This window comes from Acanthochromis polyacanthus, chromosome 8 (assembly GCF_021347895.1).
Source record: "Acanthochromis polyacanthus isolate Apoly-LR-REF ecotype Palm Island chromosome 8, KAUST_Apoly_ChrSc, whole genome shotgun sequence".
In the NCBI taxonomy this organism is placed as follows: Eukaryota; Metazoa; Chordata; class Actinopteri; family Pomacentridae; genus Acanthochromis; species Acanthochromis polyacanthus.
In genome coordinates this window covers 2,226,742-2,251,267 of record NC_067120.1, presented here as the reverse complement: position 1 = coordinate 2,251,267, position 24,526 = coordinate 2,226,742, and the positions used below count along the sequence as shown (strand labels likewise).

Below are 24,526 nucleotides of genomic sequence, written 5' to 3'. Positions count from 1 at the left end.
ATGGGACTCATCTGGGTTCAGTGTGCCCCATGCATAGAAGCCACAGCAGCAGCCAGGTCTGTTGAAATTTCCTGTCCCCAGATGCCTCTTTGTGGTGATTTTTCACTGTCTTTCCCTTTCTTACTGACCACAGACTTCACAGATTCTCCCACCACTTCTTTCTTTGGGTTTCTTTTCGCACTCTTTTGTAAAGAAATTACTTTATTGTTTGGTATACCCTCATGTCTTGTGGTTTTTGTTACTGTCAAGTTGTGACAAATGGTATCCCAGACGAGGCCGAATTATCATCGCCCAGCTCCTAGCGCCATCCCACTGGAACCACGGCAAGACACAAGTTAACAATGCACCAAAAAAGCCATAAATTTTGTATTTTAAAACCTTTAAACATTTAAATGTGAATTACATCCTTGTCAATAAGATAGAAACTCCTTTGTCTGTCCCATTAGACCACTCTGTACCGCTGGTAACTCAACAACCCTTCACTTCTGGAGAGGCAAATTTACCAGAAGGGACAGGAGGGAATCAAGAGGACAAAGTTTAAGACCTGTGGGAAAAGAAAAGTCAAACATTAAGCGCACGTTCTACACTGCAATTCAGACACTAAATAGTGCCGATATACTCTTGACCCTCATAAGCTTAACAGCCGTAGGAACAGGAACAAAGAAAAGGTGAGTTCATGGACTGGAATATTTGAATATAGCGTCCACTCACGTCAACAAAAACTGCCTGTCCGGCTCATGAGTCAAAAAAGTTTTCCATCTTTAGGGTTTGCTTTGACATTGTGCAATGACTACACAAAGTAAATGACAGTGAGTTGTAAGGCCTGTCATGAAAAAAATGATTACTGTTCAAGAGGAAGTTTTACAAACATAAGCAGATTAAAATTCCGACATTCAAACAAGGTTTACAGTTGGATAAGTGTTACAGACATCTCTTTTGTCATGACTGCCAATGAGGAATCTGCTACTTGGCCTTCAAGGTTTTTTTTGTTGTTTTTTTTTCAGAAAACCGTAAGTGCACATTGGGACAAACTGGCGGAAAATGGAGAGCCGTTGCATGCAATGTGTCTGGCTGTCTTACATGGTGGGGATTAGCGAATCAGATAATTGAATAGAAAGCTAAATAAGGTTATCATATTAAAAATCTGGTTGCAAACCCTTTGCGTGCGTTACTTCCTATGCCAACGATCTGCCAGGCCTGCACTAAACTCAACATCACATCTTTTTTGTGTATTTCTGCAACTGTTTACCATGGAAGGACTACACTTTGTTCAGAGCACAGTAGTTAACTGACGAGCTCATCACTCTTACTTTTTACCTTTTTTGTCCAGTTATAGGTGAAGAGGGGCGGGACAAATACCACAGTCACGAATCACCACAATTTTCTTACAAGAGCTGAACAATGGCTCAACAAATCAATGGAGGAGAAGCTGTTAATACTGCTGCTCTCTGAGTATCCATGTCTGCACCAGATGACATACCACAACAATAATAATCTGAGAAATAACAGCTCAGAGGAGCATTTCATTCAGCATGGGTCCAGCAGGTCGGCAGCAGTTGATGAGTCAGTCGGTCGATCGGTATTTGCAACACATTACTCGCGCAGATATTCTGTTTCATAGCAACCAAAGCGTCTCCAATGTAAAAATGCTGCGTCTCCAAATCCCTCCCCAGCATTCCCAGCTGGCGTTTTCAGAGGAGCTGCCTGGATTTTTCCAGCCGGCAAAATATGCTTTGGTGGACACACAGCCCAAGTGCGGTTCTTCAGAGATTTAAAAATATACTAAAATAACATGAGATCAGATGAATAGCGCTGTTAGTCAGGAACGTTTCACTGTCCGGACAACAAAATGTTCAGAGAAAGTGTATTCCTGCATTGTCATTAAATTAGGAACTTAATAAAGGAAGGTTACAAGAAAGGCTGTGATTCTTACATTGGTTACACAGAATGAATGACAACAGCCTCCAACTGTTAGAAAGTTTAAAATCAGCACTTTACCTTCATTTTAAATCCAATGAGGTGGAATAGAACAGAACAATGCAAATCAGCAAGTAAATGGAAGCAGGTGTCGGTGCGACGTTCATTTCAATTTTGGAGCTTTTCAAGTTCAGAAAAATAAAAAGGAAATCCTTTTAATGCCCATTAAATCCTAGCAACTGACCAGAAACTCTCAAAAACACACTCGTTCCCTGAAGAGCAGAGGAAAGCAGGCTTAGCTCATATTACTTATTTATCTCTCTCTGCTTTTGCACAGACACTCATGTGTGTTTTATGAACACATAAGAGAGGCCAAAAAATGAATTAGTATGCAAATAGAATGCAATTTTTCCTCCCTTTTTATGTAGTTTACTCGGGTGTTTATGCAACTGTACCGCATCTACACTGAAAACCAAGAGTCCAGTCTCTCATGTGTATCAATTACTGCGTATAATCACCAGCCTGGAATCATCCCTCAGACTGCCACAAATACACTTTTATGTGTGGATTTGATCAAAGAGTCTGTACCTGTACTGTGCCTTGTGTTGCAAATCAGCTGCTCTTTACTGAATATAGACATAAAACTACATCTCTGCTACACATGCGTTGCTTCACATGTTCTGCATGCGGGCCTGACAGCAAAGACATAGACAGCAAGTGATAGAAGTCTCAAAGAAGCACTCCTGCCTGAGGAGAAAATGAAGAATGAGCGGCATTACAAAAGTAAAGACATCTCATCAATTTGCTTCACCTCAACCTGTCCAGAGGAAGGAGGCAGCATATGAAAAGAAAAGCACAGACGGTGTGAAGTGGGGTCAGAGGTTCAAGACTACCCATGGGCTCCACATTAAAGATAAAGAGAGGCTAAAATGCGCTTCAGCTGCTGCAGCCTTTCAAACTGTCACATGCTTAATTTTTCTGGTGACAGAATGCAGCAATTTCTTTCATTTTTGCTGTACAAAGTCCACCCACCAGGAGCTGATCAGAAGTTTCAAACAGACTCCTACACACCGTCTAACTTGCAAAAACGCAGTGAGAATGAGAACAGCGGCATACTTACAGCCCTATATCTATCTACTATGGATTCTCTTTGTCACAAACCATTTGCAATCTGAAGAGCCTGGTGCTGAAACGTTCCAAGTAAATGTATTTCTGTGTGCGATTCATTCGTCCCGCTCCTTCGCACCTGTCTCATGAAACAGATACCAAAGAGCTCTTTTACTTTGAGTCACCCATCAGGAAGCACCTCACACCTCCAGCCCTGTCCAAACTCTGGAGCTATGCACAAAATGTTTATCTGCTGACTTTTGACTTGATCTACCCTTTTTCCAGACAAAAACACTGAGTTTTTCCCATGGATTTAGCCCTGTGAGAAACACTGTGGGCCAATTGTGGATTCATCCCTCGCCGTGACTGCAGCAGTGGGTTAGAATGAATGAGAAAAAAGAGAGGAGGAAACACACAAACATACACAGACAGAAGCGGTAGCGCATGGAATGCAAAGTGAACGGAGGCGAGAGAAAAAGCAATTTTTTGACATATTTGGCATGGGCAATCTTTTTTCGGGGGGGGGGGGAGCAATAAGAGTAGAACTTTGAATGTGAAGAAGAGTCTGATTGAAAGACCAAAAAAGAGTCACAAGGCGGAGAAGAGCTTAAAAAAAATCTCATCATTCTGCTTCTCCTTACATGAAAAAGGTAGTGGATGATAGAGGCTGATTTGATTCTGCTGATCTGATTAGAGAAGAATGGGTGCATTTAGCTAATGAAGCCTGTAACCTGGTGAAGCATTAAGCTAATGAAACAGCCCTGCCCTGAATACTGCTTGTCTGATTCTACAACCTAACAACTGAGAACTGCTCTAGCGAAAATCGCCACGGCGAGCCCGGCTGTTTGCTTCTGACTCAGCCAACGAGGGGAGCGCCGTCTGATCTAAACTCCCGAGCAGTGACTGATTGGCTGACTGCTGAGGAGACTGGCGGCAGGCCTGCTGAGAGCAGGTGTGTGTGACGGGTGCATGAGTTCAGTGCGTGTGTGTGAAGCCGGTAGGTGGCTGAGATGTAGAAAACACAGTGCGAAATCGCAAGAGCTCAGGCTCCAAACACCACCAGAGCTCGGTTTTTGTGTGGCAGACAGACAAGCTTTTACAGTAGATGATACTCTTATGGCGTCAGAGAAGGACACGCTGAGGCTCACGCGGCAACATTTTTGCCCTCAAGTGGTTTGTACAAGTGCTTTTAGAGAACTAGTTGCAATTTTCCGTACTTACAATTTTCTCTAAGGTGCAAAACGTGGAAATGTTCTGAAAGTGTTGTACAAGTCACTCTGGATTAAGGACGTTAACGCCAGAAAAGGGCCCTCCACTGATTGTACACATAAAGGTCACTTGTAGTCTGTGGTAGAACATCTCAGCTGAAGACGTCTCAGCTTTTTAAGGTCGGTGAAAATAACCTCGCCGATGTCATTAGGCTTGTTTGGCACTTTGGCTTGAAACCTGAGATACCGTTTCACACGAGGGATGAAAGTGAAGGAATCTGCTTATTTTTCAGCTCCTCTTTTATGCAGTGCTAGCAGGATGATATACCTGAAAAGTCTACCATTACAAAACATTTTATTTTAGTGGATATAACAGATAATTAAAGACATTTTAATTGTGTTATGCCAGGCCAGGTTAAAAACACATATTTTAAATAAATCAACCAATATACATGTATCAGAATAAACGAACAGTATACATGCAAAATAAAGAAAGCAAAGCACATTCAAAGTAAAGTTCCGATACGCTAAAATTGCAGTTATATTTTGCAGGAAACATATTTTCACCAGATTATGTTAGACTGAACTTCATCATAGTTATGTTTTTAATAAACATAGTTTCATCGCTGATTTTACAGTTTTATTGCCAGTCCTTTTCAGCAAATCAATTATATTCTAGATGGGGAGGGACTCACTTTGGCAACCCAGAAGATGGAGGAAATGCTTCAAACATGTAGTGAAAGGGTGGAATTTTACCAAAACCACAGTATTTTGCTAACCAAGCTTCTAGCATGTAATATTAAGTATAAAAGTGTCTAACAAAGTGATATCTTCCTATAAATAACCACATCCAAAAATTCAGAAATGGTATCAAACTGTTGCACAAATGTTATGCTTACAGTGCTGCACAGTTAAAACTATGGAAATTCTTCAAGATGGGCTGCACAGTGCATAGTGGTTAGCACCTTCGCCTTGTAGCAAGATCATCCCCGGTTCAAATCCCGGCCTGGGCCTGGGATCTTTCTGCATGGAGTTTGCATGTTCTCCCTGTGCATGCGTGGGTTTTCTCCGGGTACTCCGGCTTCCTCCCACAGTCCAAAAATATGCTGAGGTTAATTGGTTACTCTAAATTGTCCGTAGGTGTGAATGTGAGTGTGATTGTGTGTCTGTATATGTAGCCCTGTGACAGACTGGTGACCTGTCCAGGGTGTCTCTTGCCTTTGCCCGAGTCAGCTGGGATAGACTCCAGTGACCCTAGTGAGGATAAAGCGGTGTGTAGAGAATGGATGGATGAAATTTTTCAAGATGAACTCCAGTGACTCCAGTGAAAACCTAGCATCAGGTCAACATTTTCCAATATCATTGTCAAACTAAATTCTGAACAAAACCTGACAACATTCCCATCAGCCTCGGCTGTGAAGTCATTACCAGAATCAAGCAAAAGTAAAAATAAGGCTCTAAAATAAACTTCACTCACCGCATCGCTATCATCACGTCATGCCAAAGTGCTATTTTATTGGCATGTTCTGACACGTCAAACAGGAAAACGTCGTAACTCAAACAGCCGCCTCGCTGTCTTTATCCGAGCTGATGCAGCTGATCGTCCTCTGTTGCTTCCAGCGGCGTAACATCACCTGCTGAATACCGTCTCATTCATCTGCATCTCACAGTTTTCCAGCGTCTAATTCAAGGTCAAACTATCCCCTTTTTTTTCTGTCACGACGCATCACTGCACTGATGACACATGGTTTGCAGCTCTATTTATATTTTCATGTTTCCGGTCCCACTTGACAGCTGATACTCCTAAATCTGTTTTCATCTCCTGATTTCCAACAACAAAACTCTTGGGGAATGAAAACTAGTCCACAAATAGAGCTGAAGAGACAGTGTTGGATGGCAATTGGAGAGCGCTGTTTATGCTATTTAGGGCAGTAGTCAACCAAAGAAAATCTGAAATTGTACTTTTAACCAATCAATTGTTCATAATCTGCATGCTATCTCTAGATAAACTAGAATACAGTACTCTATCTGCTAATCGTAACAGCCTGAATGAACGTGGAATAAACATAAAAAATTACTTAAAGCACAATAAATCTTTTAATCTTTTTATTTTGCATTGAAATTATAAAAGAAAGACTTGGCTACTGCCCATATTCAAATGATTTCTAAAATACAGCTACATGAAGGGGAAATTGCAGAGCTCAGATATGCAAACTGCTAGGTCAGGAAAGTTCAAAGCTGTTAATTGTCATGAGCATGAATGTGCAAATGTTCCTATTCGAGATCCAATGCATTTTCTACCCTTTCTGGCTGCTGCTTTGGCCCTTTCTGTTTTGTCTGTATCGATGTTTTCATACCGCTGCTGAAGCCTTTAACATCACGATGTATTCTCCAAAGCTCTGTCAATGTTTGGTTGTGTACTACACAAACCAGCCATCCAAAAACATTAGCGCAAACAGCACAATCAGCCTTGGAATCGCTAAAACTTATACAAATAAAATATCCACACAGCCCCTGTTTGCTTCTATCAATACTATAGCATTTTAAAGTGAACGCATCTGCATTCTGTCTAATCGAGGTCTGCTGAACTATCACCACGTATGGAGGCAATGGACCTGCGTTAATGAAAGGCTATTAGCAACATTCTCCGTTAAAACAGCACAGGCCAAATCAATTTAGAACAGTTTATTCCACACGCCCAAGGCTTTGTGTATAATCCACTGCCAAAGCTGCTGCACCCTCTGCTTGTTGCAGATTTTCAGCTGCTTGTACTTCTGTGGGCTATTCAGCAGGCTAACAACCACCACAGGAGTGTTGTGGAAGTTATTATGAATTCCCCAGAGAGAGACCAAACTCTCATCAAGCATACAAATGACAAGAGACTGAGAGTAATCAGTTTTTTCCCCCCTTTTTTTCCTAATGAACTCAGGCTCACTGCTTTTTAAACAGCGGGGGGAAAAAAAGGAAAAAAGAAACCTTCCTTTCTCCTTGGGAGGTGAAAAATTTGCCATGTTAAAACTATTCATAAAACATCGCTTTGAGCCAAGATATCGCAACGGTACGGGAGACAGAGAACAAAGTGGTCTCGGACGTGCCGCAGACACAGAGCCGGTGCATATGTGGAAACCAGCTGGACACATCTGGGCACCGATCTCTAGCTGCTAAGTCAATCTAAAAGTCAAACACGCTCACTCCTCGCTCCTAAATACTAATAAACCAAAACGTCCTCTGCTGAAACAATCCCCCCTCCATGCCACATCTATAACGCACTTTGTGGCCGTTTGCGCACGTGCCTCGTTCGGTTACCGCACAAATCACTACGTGCACAGATGTGGCCGTCTCTGCGTGTTACCGATTGCATGTAAATAAGTCTGGTGGAACAGTCTAGCCCAGGAGGCGTGATTCCCGTCAGGATGTCTGGCTGAGCGGTGCAGAGACCACACCAAGCCTGGACTGCAGCCACTGAGCAGGTACAGACCATAAATCACAGTTTAGTCAGGCCAGGGACAGATGTAGACACAGACGGTGTCCGCTTGCCGTCGCATTACCCAGAATTCCCCCTCATAACTGCCTATAGCTTCACTTATACACCCCCCACAGCACACACACATCCAGTACATTATCACACACACACACGTAGGATGCTGTGGTCAAGAAGGATCTCACACCGTCCACTGGGCCTAAATAGAAAAATACTGTTTTATGGGCGTAATGCAGACGTCAAGGGCATTGTAGTTTTGATTTACGGTGGCCCTGTGGCCGGATTGTGATGTATTGCAGAGGCGCAGTGTTTTACATTGTGATGAATGCTGTTGGGTGCAGGACCAGATAAATTCTAAGGACACTTTAGGGGGTGCTATATGCCAGGTGCTGCATGCCAGGTGCTCTATACGCCAAGCGCTCAGCCTCGAAGGTTGCCAAGGAGAAGCCAACCATTATTTATAGAAAATACCGGCGCTTTTTAAAAAATAATTCTTTAGCAAGCCACGAGCCACACACCTGGAAAAAAAAGGCAGATGTTTTATAGTGCTGTAATGTGAAAGAAGAAAACTGTAAGTCCACCTGGAAGACAGAAATTCATGATTTGAAAAAGGCTGGAAACTAGCAAAAAAATAAATAAAAAATCTGAATGGATTTCTCATGGCCAGCTGGGGTTTCAATTTCAATTTATGTGGCAGCTCATGGCAATACGGAACACACACACTCTGAAAACTGAAAGGAAAGTCTGTAACTTGTCAATTGGTTCTAAATCCTTCAGTTTTCATCCAACTTTTAATCCTGCAGTACCTCCCCCTTTCTGTCTTTCTCCATCAGCTCTGAGGGGCCATGAAGACAAACAAACGTATCGGTGTGATCAGCATGAGCGATGCTGCGTGAAGTCGCAGGAGGTGATAGAAGAACCTTGATGCGTTCAGCAGTGGCTTCATCATAAAACTAAATATCCTGTAGCTAATGCTAAACGCATGACTAATGCTAAGTGCACCGCGCAGGAATCAATTTACACATGTTATAAATAAAAAGTCACAGGGAAAGTGAGGCTGCAGTGGAGTGTCTGCAAAGGCGTCTTGTGATATATACGCTCAGTAATGCATAGCTGCTTGTAGTCCGCTGATGTGGCGGCGGCCTTGTTGTCAGAAGGAGATGATAACTGTGCCTCCAGTTTAATGTCATACCATGTGGTAATCCTCTTACGGCAGGGATAGGAGATGATCTCCAGACAAAGGGAGTCTTGCAGAGGACAAGCAAAGCCCATCGTACCTTATCGCCATCACTAACTCTTTCTTCTCTGATGGGGGGTGGTGGAGAAACAACAACAAATAACCGGAAGCCACATGCACTTTGCTACAGGCACATACTACTGTACAGCGACAGGAGACACAAACCAGCCCCCCCCCCAAGCATAATCTCCTTATTCATAACCAGACTGTGGAAATCTGTGGTGCTGAGAGGGCCAGACAGACACCTAACAGTGGAGTCTGGGAAATAGTCTCACTGTGTGGTGGTGGGCCCACATGTGGTGTCAGATGGAGGCTGGAAGCTCTCAATTATATGTGTGTATATATATATATATATATATATATATATATACATACCTACATACACAGAGGGTCCTCAACTTACATCAGAGTGCCGTTCCTATGGATTAATGTAAGTCGGCATAAGTCGAAACTCTGGCCAAAATGTAAACAAAGCTGTTAGGTGCATCATGATATCAATCAGTTCTTCAGAGAAGTCATGAAAACCACACAATCCAAAGTGGCGTTCAACTGGAGAATGAAAATAAAGCCATCCTACTGCGCCAGTTCCAACGTAACGACGAAACGCTGTATGCCATAAACCGATGACCCACCCAAAAATATAAATGATGCAAGATGTTACAAACATTCCTCAGACATTTTCGGCCATACTGACATGATTGCATCACACAATTTCTGCAGATTCGTCGACTGCACATCCATGATGACAATCTCCTGTTCCACCACATCCCAAAGGTTCCACTGGACTGAGATCTGGTGACTGTGGAGGCCACTGGAGTCCAGTCAACTCATTGTCATGTTCAAGAAACCAGTTTGAGAGGATTTGAGCTTTGTGAAATGAAGCATTATCCTGCTGGAAGAAGCCATCAGAAAATGATCCACTGTGGTCATAAAGGGATGGACACGTTTAGCAACAATACTCACGCAGGCTGTGGAGTTTAAACCATGCTGAATTGGTACTAAGGGGCCCAAAGGTGCCAAAAAAATAACCCCCACACCAGCAGCAGCAGCAGCCTGAACCATTGATACAAGGCAGGATGATTCCATGCTTTCATGCTGTTTACACCAAATTCATGCAGAAAAAGGCACTTATTCTGCACCTTATCATTGTTTCATAGTGCCAATTTTCAAGATCAACAGGAGTCCTCTTCCTTGTTTTACTACACACACTATCAGAAAGTAATTGTTTTATCCCTTTATTTCTCCTTGCCACAGTATTTCACTACGATCCTAAACAGAGTCTTGGAACTTTTCACTAAACAACATCATTCATTCGAGCAAATTGAACATCTAAACCATATTTTTACACCTTAAACAGCACCGACTATGTACAGATGTTATCTCTGAGCTAGCTGGAAGCAGATGCACTGACTGTGTGTATGTGGGTGTGACTGTGTGTTTGCAGCTCAGCCGCTGACCGATTACAGAACCAAAAAGGGTCACATTTCTGAAGGAGATTAATAGGTTCTGGGATAACTGTGAATTTGTTGCTCAAGATTAACAAATTTCCAACTCCTGTGGTTGCACTCATTCATTAATTTGTGCCTGCAAGGGTGAATATGCATCTAACGGGTGTCTGTTAACTGATTTGCAACAACGTAGATACTACAATTCTTCTTGTACCCTCTCTTAACACACCTTAACCCTGTTTTTTCCAAGTATTAACCACTAGCTTTTCCTGCAGCCTTAACCACAGCATAATTGTCTTGAAGGTACAATACAGAAAGGAAGGATTTAAATAAAAAATGTTGGCACTGGATGGCAAAAAAAATTGTAGCTAAATGTAATCCAGAGCTTTGCAGAATCATCCAATATCACTGTTCTTGTCTGGCAACTGGTGCCAAATCCTGATTTAGAAACTTCCGGATGAGCTCATTTTTTGCCTCTCAGCCCAAAAGTAATTCTCAAGCCGTGCAGACCTTTTTCTATTTGCCTACTTGATGTAAACAAAACTCTTCCACGCATCAATCAGGTCAGTCTCCTTTTGTCGCAGGCTTTGGTTCGGGGGTGAAAGGTTGCCTCTGATCTCCGCTGATCCTTGGCATTAGCGGCGACATTCAACAGCATCACTAAAAACAGCCCATCTGTCTGTCTGCATGGGTCATGTGCAGACCTCTGAGATTCACAGCGATCGCTTCAAATCTACCAGCCCCCGAACACACACACACACACACACACACACACACACACACACACACACACACACACACACACACACACACACACACACACACACACACACACACACACACACACACACACACACACACACACACACACACCGAGAGATTAAATGAGCCACAGACCTATATCACTGCATAATCCCATGTTTAAAAGAATGTCAGCATATCAAATCACAACAGTGCCAACGTTCTCGCCAACGTGAAAGGAATCAATGAGATTATATCGGTTAAACAGAATATTACGTTTAGATACACAACGATGATGATGCAGGGAAGCTTGTGTCGGCATTAGGATAAATATATGAATATGGCTTCTATTGTCGGAGGATTATGGTGGAGATGAGTGTACAATTAAGAAAAGGGAAGGAAACGGGGAGGAAGATGGAGCGAAGGCTTTGTAGCAGACCCGCCCCCAGCTACAATTCACACAGAACTGACATGAATCATAGTGTGAAGGATGGATAGTCACATTTCCTGCTATAAACCGAAGAGGCAGAGACGCATATGGAATGTCATTAGGGCTTTACACAGGGCACCTCTACAGAAAAAATAAAAAAATAAAACATCTCTGGCTCATTGGGTTGAAATCTCACATTAATCCTTACTCACCCTTGCAGCCATGCACCAAAAACCCTACTCTGCACACACAATCCACAGCACACAGGGACAGAATGACCTATCACCTCACCTCAGATTTGTTGAGACACCGTGAAAAAAAGAAAAACTCCTCTCCTCTATTGCACAAACACATGATAATAAAAAGTGAGCTGCACATTGGTGTATAGTCAACTTTAAACATGGCACAAAGGAATGCAGTGCACGGCTTTCACTTTATCTCCTGAGCACAGTCAACATGCCAGTGGACGAAAGGGGAGGAAAACACTCCAACAGGAATACAGACTGAAGCAGTGGGATGTTTTCATTTGAAGGATCTCAGGATTTTTTTTTACCCCCATTACCCAGGTTTGTAGCGCAGGGTTTCCTGGTGTTGCTGGGGCTTTCGGTTTCAGCTGATGTTGCTTCAACTGTGTCTAATTAGGTTCCACTTGTAATCGTTCAGTCGCCTGGCTCTGAAAATACTACACAGATTAGGCCTTGAGATATTATTTTTGCGTAGCAGGAGCGGAATAAGAACTGAAACAGAGGTGACAGAAATTCACCCTTTCACATCGGATTCAAATCAACTCGTTTCAAGAACTCGCTTTTGTCATCTTCTGTCACGTCAAAAAGCAAAGAACCGGTCGTCTTGATTCTGCATCAAAAAAAAAAAAAAAGCAAAACTGATAGGTTCAGAAATTCCTGAAAAAATGAACACTTTTTTTGAGAAGGCACATTATAAGACTAAATGATGATGTCATGTGATAAATCTCACAGGGGGATTTAATCTTCTCTCCCACATGTACAATAGCTTGAGATGGTTCAAAAAGTAATGACAGAAGTTTTACCGGGCATTTGAGTCGATACTCATGCATGTCTGTGACAAACAAGACTATCCGTGTCATCTTTGTTCTTCCCTTAGCAGTTACTAAAGCTCTCACTGAAGGCTCTGGCTCATCTCCGCCGTGTTTTCAGTCGATACTTCGCTGCAAGAGCTGGTTTTAATTCCGTAACCCAGCGTGTGAAATGTGTTATCTGCCTCAGAAGAAAGTAACCTTCTGTTATCAGTAACTCCTTCGCAAAAAAACAAACAGAAAAAAAAAAAAAAAAACCCACGGACATATGGTGGGATTTTTTTCCACAGAAACATTCAGCACATTTTTTATTTCACCTAATTGGATGATTAGCTGCAACAGTGGAGAGCATGAATTATAGCCCGCCAGTATTGAGAGGAAAGATGACATGGGAATTGAAGTAGGTGGACTAGAATATAAAATACAACCTGCATGTGATTACAGGCACATAGGCTAATACGCATTCAGTGGCCACATGAAGTGTTATTAAGGAGAGGGGCATATACTGTATAGGAGGACTTGATTGAGTTAAAGCTTACAGCCACATCCATCATTAGATAAATCATTTACACGAGGAATGGAAAACAATGACTCATACAAAACAGCTTAATTCTCCAATGTCCAACTGAAGGTAAATTGAGCACTGCCTGAGCTTTTATCCAAAATTCATTATGTAAAAAATGATGGATACCACAAAACCTCTGACAGGAAGCAACATGAATAATTTTTGCTTAATTTTTTGCAGTGAGTGACACATATTGAACCTTGAATATTTCAAAGGCACTGAATCGACTTTAGTTAACCATTTTTTAAAGTTTTATCTTGAAATAACCAATCAAACCAAATCGGTGATTTCTAATGGATTTTTAACGTTTCTTTGTGCCAGACCAAAATGCAAATGTGAGCTACTGCATATGTGCCTTGTTGTGATGCTGTTTCAGGACAGCTTAATAATAAAATTACAGCGGCTGTTCCGTGCGGACAGAACGACATACCTCCTTTGGACAGTAATTTGCATTCATCAGTGTGGCCCGGCACAAAAGGCACAGTCTCAGTGCACTGACAGGTCTTTTATCCATTAGCGGGGATAAAAAGGTAACAGACAAACAAATACAGATGGGCCTCTGTCTATCTATTATCGGCACTCCTGCTTTACGAGTCTCAGCGGTTCCCACACTTGGTGTCATGAAACATTTAAACTGAAGCCACACAGAGACCCATCAGCGTGTAAAATGTGTGGTGGGAACAGATTTAGAAGATTTAGAGTAATGGAATAATCACTGTGAAGGAGCACGGCAGGGAGAGGAGTCATGCAAGACTAGTTGTGGCGACCTTGGGTTTCGTCAATACGGTCAGATGTGTCTGTCTCTTAAAAACACACACCCACACAGACAGAGCGAGGCTTGTTGCCTTTTAGAGTACTGAAAATCAAAACCAATCTGAGTCATGATTTTAATGGATAGATTTTACATCAGAAGCAAATGAAGACAATAACAGAGAGGGAGCCAGGAAAAAAAACGAATTTAGAGAAAGATCAAAATAGCCGAGGGACTTAAGGTCTTACGAAGGCAAAAAAGCACTAAAATAAGCTCCATTCGTTTCCTTATCTCAGCAAGAGATATTGTAACCTTTGAAGTCATTTTACAGTCATTATGAGCGGAGCTGTGATATGTTCCACACATGATTAGGATTTATCATTTGTCCAGAGGGCTACACCGCAGATGTGAGTTGAGCGTACACGTGACTGTTTATGTGTTTAATGTGGCTGGCGTGTATCTGCCGTGTACGCTGTCTGAGTGCTGTGTAATTGTGTTGTCACTGAGGTGTGGAGAGAGTAGCTGGGAGAAACGGAGACACGCTGAGGAGCGTGGGGGAATAAAGCATGTGGGTGGTCATGGAGGTGAAAAGGTCGAAGTGTTGTCTTCACCCACGGGTCCTAAAAGAGGATCTGTTTGTCTCAATCAACAAAGGCCCTGGAGGAGTGAACGGAGGTCAGCTGTACTGGAGGCACAACACAAGGCGGTGTATGTTAGCATACACCGCCTTAGCATTAAAAGCACCAGTCGAGTGTTGTGTAGATTCCCCTCAGGTACGTTGTATTATCAGGGCAGGGGCATGAGACCTATGGGGGGTGCACTGTGTTGTGTGACTGGATGTTTGCAGCAGATCCTTGGGTCCTGTGGGGTGAAGATGGAACTTGTTCCAATGGAGTTCTGGGAATCTGAAGTCTTTTTTTGCTTAGTGGTGAGGCACATAGGGAGGTGGGTTTCTCGAATATTTAGGTGAGTGATTTGTGTCAAGGTAACACGATCCACAGTTTTCTGGTAAAACTGCTCTGTAACGACACAATCAATGTCACTCACTTCACCTTTCAGCTTCAGTGGTTTAAATGCTGTGGTTGATCGGCGTACACACACACTATATCTTTTTTTACATCTTATTTCATGATTTCAGTCTCTTTCTGCCTTTCTTCTCTCCCTCTCTGACTTCCTCCCTCCCTCCTCTCTTCTTTCCCTCTGCCTCTGTGTCTCTGAGAGGGATTTGTGATCTAAGATCAGTACGGCTGTAATGCCCTTCTCAGTGACTGACAGATGATACAGCCTGCCCTTTGGGCTCCAGTTAGAATGGCTACAGATCAATACCCGAGCTGGCTGCCTGTCAGCATTCACACAGAAATGCACACATGCTCACACCAGCGTACACACAAAGGCATTCACGTGCGAGGCCAGCATCAAAGCCAGTCTGAGTCGGCTGGCATTTACCAGAACAGGACCTGGATGTGTGCAACACAGCAGGAGGGGACATTCCCAGGATTGTTCCCAGCGTCCAGCATGGCTGCCGGATGACGGAGCTCTGGAATTCTGTTCTCAGATTCATCCGGCTCCAATGGCTGGTTATACTGAGCAGTTTGGATGGAAGAGCTGGCTGATTGACTGAACAAAGCCAGCAGGTTGAAGAAACAATCAAACTGGTGGAGAGTGTGTGTGTGTGTGTGTGTGTGTGTGTGTGTGTGTGTGTGTGTGTGTGTGTGTGTGTGTGTGTGTGTGTGTGTGTGTGTGTGTGTGTGGCAGTGTCGCCGTTGAACCTCTGAAGGAGAATTTGTGTGTGGTCATTTGTGACCGACACCTCGTTGTGGTGCTAATGGTGGTTTGCTGTTGCTCCATTAGCAGAGAGAGCGAGGCAAAAGGTAAAGCATTAGGTAAGGATTTATTTCTTACACGTAAACTCAATTTTGATTTAGCATCAGAGTGCATATAAAGTCAAAGTAATTTAAAATGAATTTTTTTTTTTTAAAAAAAGGTTAAATCACGTATTAACTTCTGAGGATTTTTACCAAGATTGAATGAAAGGTTAAGATGCACTTTTTCGCAAAAAGACCGAGATGAGCTCCCATGTCTGGGTCCACTCGAGCACAAATAGCCAGAATAATTGCCCTCTTTGCTACAAAAGTAGGAAGCCTCTCTTCCTTCCTGTCATTCTCATGTGTTTTATTAGACAACCTCAATGAAAGACGTGAATAATTTGTTCAGTGCAAACCAGAGCAAAGGTAGCTCCCTTATATTTATGTGTTTTTATATATATATATATATATATATATATATATATATATATATATATATATATTCATTCTGAAGAGCAGATCATCATATTGCATTGTAAAGAACCCAGACATGCAAACAGCTGCACATGCATAAAAAACAGCACATTATTTATTCTGACAAAGAACACTGGGGTAGAGAAAACAATTTCATGTCACATGGAGGCTCCCCGTGACCTAAACTGAATAGCTCATCCTTCCCTTTCTGCACACTCACACCATCCTTCCAAACAGAACCAATGTGTGCTGACCTATGCAAATAAACTGCGTCCAAGAGGCAGCCTGTGTTGCCATGTTGCCATTGTGCATTGCGTCACAGGTCCTTGCTCCATAAATAAAAATGAGCGATGTATAAATAATGCACCCACAGATTTGACACTCAGAATAACACTGACACTCCCCACACTCAACTTGTCTGCTACCTCCCTCTCTCTCAAGCAGGCGGTAATTTATTGTCTCCCACTGCCATGGCAGAGTCAATCAATAGCCAATTAAAGACAGGCATATGGGGTCTCTGGTGGCCACCAGTGCATGTAGCGATGTTGGGCCAGGGAATTAAATATGTAAATGGTTCACAGATGGATTAGCATCGGTCAGTATCGTTCACGGAGCACAACAGGAGGGATATCAGCAACGCTCCTCACACACCAGCACTACCTCACTATGTTAACCTTCTGTACTGAGCTGCAAACCTACCAGTGGTCAGAGAGGCCCAAAGGAGTTGTTACCTCAAGCCCGAGGGCTGTGAGATGCGCCTGACCGTGCCCTTGTCTGTCAGTATAACTGACTGATTTGTTGGTTGAAGGCTACATCGTTCAGTCACACACAGCTATGCAACCGGTACGGCTGTAAGGCAGCATATACTCTGCTGAAAAGATCTGTTTCCCACTGCTCAGGAGTTTTTCTTTTGCTTGTTTGCCTAATTACACATTTAGTCACAGCGAACACTAGCAGGCCTCATGATCCGTCTGCTTCTCTCCTCGTCTTTTAACGCTGCGCAGACACTCTTTGTAAACCTGCCATGCTGAGAACGAGACAAGCAGGAGGCAGCCGACTCCGCGGATGTAGATATAGATTATAGATCTCTGACAGTCCAAAAGAGACGCAAAAGAAAACAGAAAACCCCACAGTAACTCTGGAGATGTCGCACTGCAAAGAACCAAAAACACAATATAATACTTGCAAGCGAAACAGCAAATATTTAGAACTGAAGCATGGCATTGTGATTGTAAACAAATAATACATTACACCAAACTACAGTATTTTACTTCAAATCCTTCAATCACAATAGATATCTTAGTTACATCTTGAATGACAATAAATGAATAAATATAATAAGTGAATGACATCACATTGATGTATTTTCGAAGTTTAGGATATTAATTTAATAAAAAAATGTTGTGTGATCCGCTACAAAATGGTGTCCGTAATCAGCTGCCAATATATGCTTATTTAAACCAGGAAATCAGTGACAAGATGGCCCAATTAACAGTATATCGACGCTTAATGGAGGAAGCTGATCAGAAAGAAGGATGTGCTGAATTGAAGCCTACTCTAAATAATTAAAATGCCAGAGGATCTCAGCTGCACTGAGCAGACGGGTTCTCTGAACACTAGATTTGTCTAGAAGTTACTTTAATTTTATACATAAAACATACATGCAGCACAAACATGAGCTACAAATTTGCATCGACATTATATCCAGTAATATTTCCAGTCAGTAGACTCTGTAAAGTACAGCATCTACTTTTTGACGCGAAGAAGATTTGATGAGCTCAATTTATTAGAAAAAAAATAATGATTTAGCAAAAAACAAACAATGCACACATTGAACCAGCTGTTACAAATGAACAGCATGAGTTGAAAGTGCAGGTGTATAAAAACCTCTTAGAAAATGAGCAAAGAAGCGTAAACATTTAGCTAAAAGTAATGAATAAAGTTCAAGTTTCTGTGACTAGAATGCAAGTTGACCAAATCAACCCAGACGCTGTTCATTTATTCATATCAAAGTTCCCTTTAAACATTAATTAAACTCCTAAAAATGTGTTTTTACCATGAAAAAAATGTATTTCCTATCATAAAATTGCTCAGATGTGACTCTACACTGTTGCTTCCTGTAGAATGTCTCCACCAGCTCACGTACAGTCCTGTTCGATCACTTTTAAACTACTCCTCACTACATTTCCGACCAAGAAGCCGATGCTGAAGAAGAATAATGAGACAGAGAGGTAGGGCTGGACGTAGGTCTGCAGATTTGTTGTTACCTTGGAGAAAGCCTGAAGCCCTGGAAGTCTGAATTCATGTTTTCAAGGCCGGTAAGCTGCAGTTTCAAGTGGAAATTACTCATCCGTGGTATTGACTGCTTATTTCATTCATGATGTGTCTCCTGGCATATAATAACCACCATGTGGACATGTCAACAAGGGGAAAATCTTCATTTTCACTGGAGGAGGTCTTTAAGAACATTCACTAGCATCTAACAGACTGCCAGGATGTTCTTGAGGTAGGACTAAAGTTCTATGAATATGTACATCCAAATCCTCCAAGTATTTTGGAGACTCTCCCAAAAACACAGTTTGAGGATGCAGCAGAGTACAAAAAGACATTGTACTGGAAATAAGCTGTCTGCTCACAAAGATGTAAACAAATGTGGTCAAAAACCGTGCAGAATATAAAGCCTAGAGCAGGATGCTTAGAGGGGATCGGAGCAGAGCCATTTGGAGGAGAGTGCAACACAGAAAAACCTTGACCCTTCAATCCCAAACCCCCGTGAATAATCTCCTGCCGTGGAACTTTACACCTCGAAATAGGGCCTCCTGAACACTCATCCCCCTGCATGAATAGCATAGCAGCCTCCCTCACTCTCTGCCCATCTCTGTGTGTCTCTCTCTCACTCCACATTCCTCCTTCTAAGGCTCTGCCACCACAGGCGCCGTCGAAGAGCCTGACAGTTCAGCCCCACTTTGATCTCAAGGCACAGGTTATCTGTTGCCCGGCTAATTTTAGTTAGCCCCTTTAAGCCGTGCTCTTCTTTGAAGCGAGGGTACCGTGCAGCAGGGGGTACTGCGCGGTTATCAGCGCGGCCCGCTTTCCACTTTCACACCGGTGCGGTTCTTCCTCGACATCCGTCAATTTGTACTTTGTTTCTTTCGACAAGATTATCCACCTTGGTACATCTGTATCCGAGACGGCTCCACTTCAAGGGAGATCCCCAGTGCAACAGTGTGGGATGGAATTAAAGAAATGGCGAAATTAATGTGAGCTAAAGTGCTTTTCAATCTGATGGGGCTTGTTGAATAAACAGAACAGTACACCGGAGATGTTGGAGGAGGAGTGCTATGGAATCCTCCTGGGTAATTACAGAGTCTCAGTTTCATTTTGCTGCGATGTTAACAGATTGTCATAACAGATGGAAGAGAGGTGTGGCAGGTGAGAGACGAAATCTTACCTTTTTTTAGGAGTGTGAGAAATAGGAGGATGCAACTTCAGCACCGCAGGCCGGGTAGGTCAGAAGTCTGCAAAAACAAACAGCGAATCGGTCACTTTTTGATGCTCCATGCTCTCAGTAAAACGTACTTTTTTGGAATACCATTTTTACATGTTTATTTTTATTCATTTGATAAATCAGTGAAGCAGTGAGCATTCTCCTGCAAGCTTGTATTCCCCTGTATGCCCCTGGTAGACCCGATCCTATGAATTATAATGTCCTAAGGTAACATGCTTATGCAAACAATAAAACAGGAATATCAAAACTTAGCCTTGTATCCGACCAGCCGGGAGTTGTTATTAAAATTTGAAGAGCGTCCGCAGCACAACCTCAGGCAGTGTGTGTTTACAGGAGGTTACTCAACACTACACTCAAGTTGTCTCTGTGATTTTACAGAATGTCGGGGCCAGCTGGTCTGAGCCTCGCTGGAGACAATGAAGCTCTTAGCCCTTGCAAGGTGCAGTGGAAGGCAGTGTCACAACACCAACATGGGGACGGCGTGTCAAGGTGACTGGGCGAGTCTCGAAAGCAAATGAGTCTCACACCGATGCAGCAGTGCCCATATGCAATTCTCTTTATCCTTCAGTGCTGTCTTTGTCAAGCGCACAGCTGAGATCAAACACCGGGAGGCACATATTTTTATATATATATATATATATATATATATATATATATATATATATATATATATATATACATATAAAAGAAACACATGGGCACCACAGAGCTGCAAAGCTGGAGCAAAGATACACAGAATATCAAAGCGCTTGCTCTGCAGCATGAATGATGGTTCTCCAGGAGCACCTTCAGATGAGAGGAGCAGGAGGTGTCTGCAGGCTGATTTAGCGCCTCAATCTCATACAAGAGGGGTCACTTTTCTCCCCACAGGATGACTTACGAGGGCAGGGCTACTCTCTTCATTTCCATTTTATTTTGAGGAATGGTGACTAAAGTTTCCCTCTATCTCTTGTAAAAGATATTGCATGAGCTCCCTGAAGGACAACGGCCTGTGGAAGTGCCTTAAGGACCATTTCTGTGTGGCGATGTCATGTTCTCTGCAAGGACAGTGATGGTAGTTTGATATGTTTTCAATTTCCCACACTATTAAAGGATAGGCTGTCTGAGAATTTAGTGGAGCTGAAATTTCACACAAAGGAGAAGGTTTTGGCTTGGGGGACCATCCTATGAAATGCGATGTCTGAGTCTTCTCAGTTTGATCAATAGGAAGTCAGGTGTGAATCTTATTACAACACTAAGAATTGTCTTATTCTATAATTTCTTTTTTGCCACCTTTTCAGAACCAATTTTTTCATTACAAACACATTTAGCGAATAAAGGATTTAAAGGCAAGGACAAGACGGGATGAATGGACTTCAGGGTTTTCAATTTTTATCAAAAGACACAATGTCACAAGACCTGAGGTCAAGCAGAGACTGAAAAACACCGAGCGGCTGGGTGGGCAGGAACAACAGGAGAGAAGCCAAGTGTGAGAGAAGAATGAATGTAATGTTTATTTGTGAATGTAGGAAAAGGTGAGGGCGGAAAAACGATAAGAAGGCAGACAGATAACAAGATGAAGAGAAAATAAGGATCAATAGAGCGAGAACGCGCCAACCGCTGCACAGAATGACGGCAGAGCAAACCGAAGAGCGATGCAGCCGGCGAAAAACAAGGCAGTTTGTTCCTCCCATTAGCGAGTGGAATTAATTAGGGCTCCATTGACGCACTTCTGTGACAAGACAAATATAATTATGTTACATCATTACGAGCTTGCCTTCTTCCTGTTCCCTGGGGAGCTGTGGACAGCCAACTGGACAGCCAACTTTAAACAGTGCCCATGGAAAAAACAAGATGGCTGTCAGCATTCATTTAGCAGAAGGCCCGAACAGCATTTCCACAGTAAGTCATGCTCAGGAGGCAGATGTTGGTTTCTGGTCATCAGGAGTCATAAAGTGAGGCTAGCAGTGTTTCTATAGCTACAAACAGAGTGTAATTTGGCTTGAGATGCGATCACTCACTCCTGTGAGCTATATTTACCATCTGTGGCCCTTTGCCCGCTTTCTGTCTGTAGGCAGCATGTGGAGCATGTGTATACAAGTGAATGTGCTAGATGTGTGCCTTTGCAGCGACCACGATGATAGAAAGTTATCTTGAGACGCACACACGACATTCTGATTTACACTGTGGACACAGAGAAAATTTTCACAGCGTTGGAGTTGTTTGCGTGTTAGCATTCAAACACGATTCCTCAAGATCCGACAGGGAAAGAACACTGACCTTGGTGTTCCAACACACAGCCCCCGTTTGTCGAGGCTGAGACAGAGCAAGAATCTTTAATAAATAGAGATTTAAACTCAGGAACATTTCAGGCTCTCAGACTTGAAGTACAGTATGTGGCCTTGCAATGAGGACCACAAAAACAAAGAACCTTGTTTTAATAAGAAAGCATGGGGAGAGGCGTTGAAAAGCCGCTGCTGTGCTGTGTGTGGTAATGGGGTATCATTTATCTCATGGGAGAGCAGAGCCCTGCAGCTGTGGTGTACACAGAGCTCACACAGCTGTGAAAGAAGTGGTGTCGGCCAGTGCTGGCACACACTGGCAAGTCAGCTGAGGATGGCTGGCTTTCCTCTGACTGAGAACCATTACTGCTCAAGAAATGCAGAGCTGCCGGACTAGCCCGAAGGTAGAATGTTGCATGGCTCTGGATAAGGATGTTCAAGTAGAAATAACGAATTTGGACAGTCATAAAAATGGACAACAATTCACTGACAATGATGTAATGAAGTCATTCTTTAGAGCAGGATGCCAAAAGCCCAGTTGGGATTTACTGAAATGAGTGTGAAGCAGTCTGTTTTGGCTTTATTGTGAGTTTTACTGCGCTTCCATGAATCATGCCATCCTTCGTTTAACACCCTGTAAGGATTATGGACAACATGCTGCAGAAAGCCTTCCAACCATTCCACACTCAGTCCTGTCTTTCACCAGTGCATAAATTGAGACACAACAATGCTTAATCTCCGTTCCATGTGCAGTTTGGGTGGGGGGGGCGGCGAAATTGAAATGACAGGACGTGGAACGAAACACATCCGGGGTAAAATGAAGGTATCACTCCTTCGTTAAAGGAGCTGACAGGCTATTGATCGTTCTTCAGGCAAAGCCTTGAGGTTCATATACAAGACTCACCGCCCTGCATCTGTGCAGTAAGGTAAGTTCAAGAAATCTACGATGTGCTGCAGTTGGCATACTGCTGACTCTGCTGTGTTAACACAGCCCTAAGGGTAATCCAGAACACCATCTTCTTTATAAATGACTCTACAGGCCTGCCCACTTCTTCTTTCTCTCTCCTTGCTTTTTCTCTTTTCCTGCAAAAGGATGCTTGCACCCAACAGCTGTCCCTCCATATCTGTCTGTTCAAATAATTCTCTTTCCACCATCATCCGTCTCCGTTTCTCTGCCATGACAAAGTTTCTCAGGCCAAAGCTTCTCCATATAAATGCTGTCCTGGCTTAATCACACTCCATAGCACTAAGGAAAGAAAACTACACTTCCAAATCCTCGACAGCTGCACCAAGACTCTCAGTTCCTCATCTCTTTACATTGTAGTCGTGCCTCGGTCTCACCCAGTTGTGCCTTTTCACGGCATCAGGCACAGCAGGACGGGGCCTTGGAGGGTATAACACATCCACACGGGAATGCAGCAAAAGATCCCTTACTATGGAGAGTACAAGCAGCGTGGATGCTTGAGCAAATGTGCACGGCCACGCAACACACACAAATACACATGGCTCTTCTGGCACCACGGGATGTTGAAGACGGAAAACAACGGTGTCTTGGGCAGAGGCAGACGGTTTAACTTTGTCCGTACTTGCATTTGCTCTACTGTACTTCCAGCCGTGTACGGAAACCCCACAATCAGATATCAATCATAAATCTGCATGGCGAAGGCGCAGGTACTTATCAGAGTGAATTGCTGTGTAATTCAAGACAGTGGGTGGCCGGGCCAAGCTCTGATTGCTGGCTGATGTGTGTGGAAGCTGAGCGGGGGGCTGTGAGGGGAGCTACTGTAGAATCTGGCAGTGAGCCAAACTGTGTGGCATTGCTGAGTGATGAGACACATGCCTGGAGGTTTCTGCAGAAGCTGAATTATAAGAGGCAGCAGCGGATTCAACGGGCAGCTTTAACCATGCAATTACTTCCTACAGTAACTACAAGTGAAAAAAGCTGTCAGCATAGCTACAGACCAGAGCTCATCTTCAACTGGAAAAAGAACAGAGAAGGGTTGTCTAGGTGATGCTAATAATTAACATGTCTCCATTGAGCTTCCTGATACATCATCACATTCTCTCTTTTCATGTGAAGCGGCCAATTATCAGCCTCAGCAGTTCATTATTTGAACTCCAGGCTCAATTTATCAGCTTTTCTTTAATAGGCAATTTAAAAGGCCATAATTGCGTCTACACTTTCATTCCTTGGGTGTTGTGATGTTGCCCGCCTCACTGTACACGAACACATATGTTTGTCATCATTAGAGAGGGCCGCAGAGGTCAGATATGTGCCAAGGTTCATGGCGCACTGGCGGAGAAGAGTTATGACAGCGCTGCTCCATCCCATCAGCCCGACTGTCAAGTCACACAGCATCATTTATCTGTGAAAGCCTCGCAGTTGAACACACAGCGCCACGGGTGGGCAAATCACCACCACGGGTGTGCTACTTTACCACTCATGCTTCAAAGAGTTGACGGCAGAATGGGCCACAAATTGAGCTTATGTGAAGTATGAGCCACTGCCAAATGTACATAATATAGCTGGTCAGAGTAA

The 24,526-nt window shown here is 43.1% G+C and overlaps 1 protein-coding gene across 1 annotated transcript in view; it reads right to left on the bottom strand.

Moving 5' to 3' along the window:
- tspan9a (tetraspanin 9a) overlaps positions 1-24,526 on the bottom strand; it is a 180,656-nt gene that overhangs the window by 107,765 nt on the left and 48,365 nt on the right. Inside the window, exon 3 of the mRNA XM_022197945.2 lies at positions 19,670-19,736. The gene's annotated coding sequence lies outside the window, so the exon portion shown is untranslated. The remainder of the gene's footprint in view (positions 1-19,669; positions 19,737-24,526) is intronic.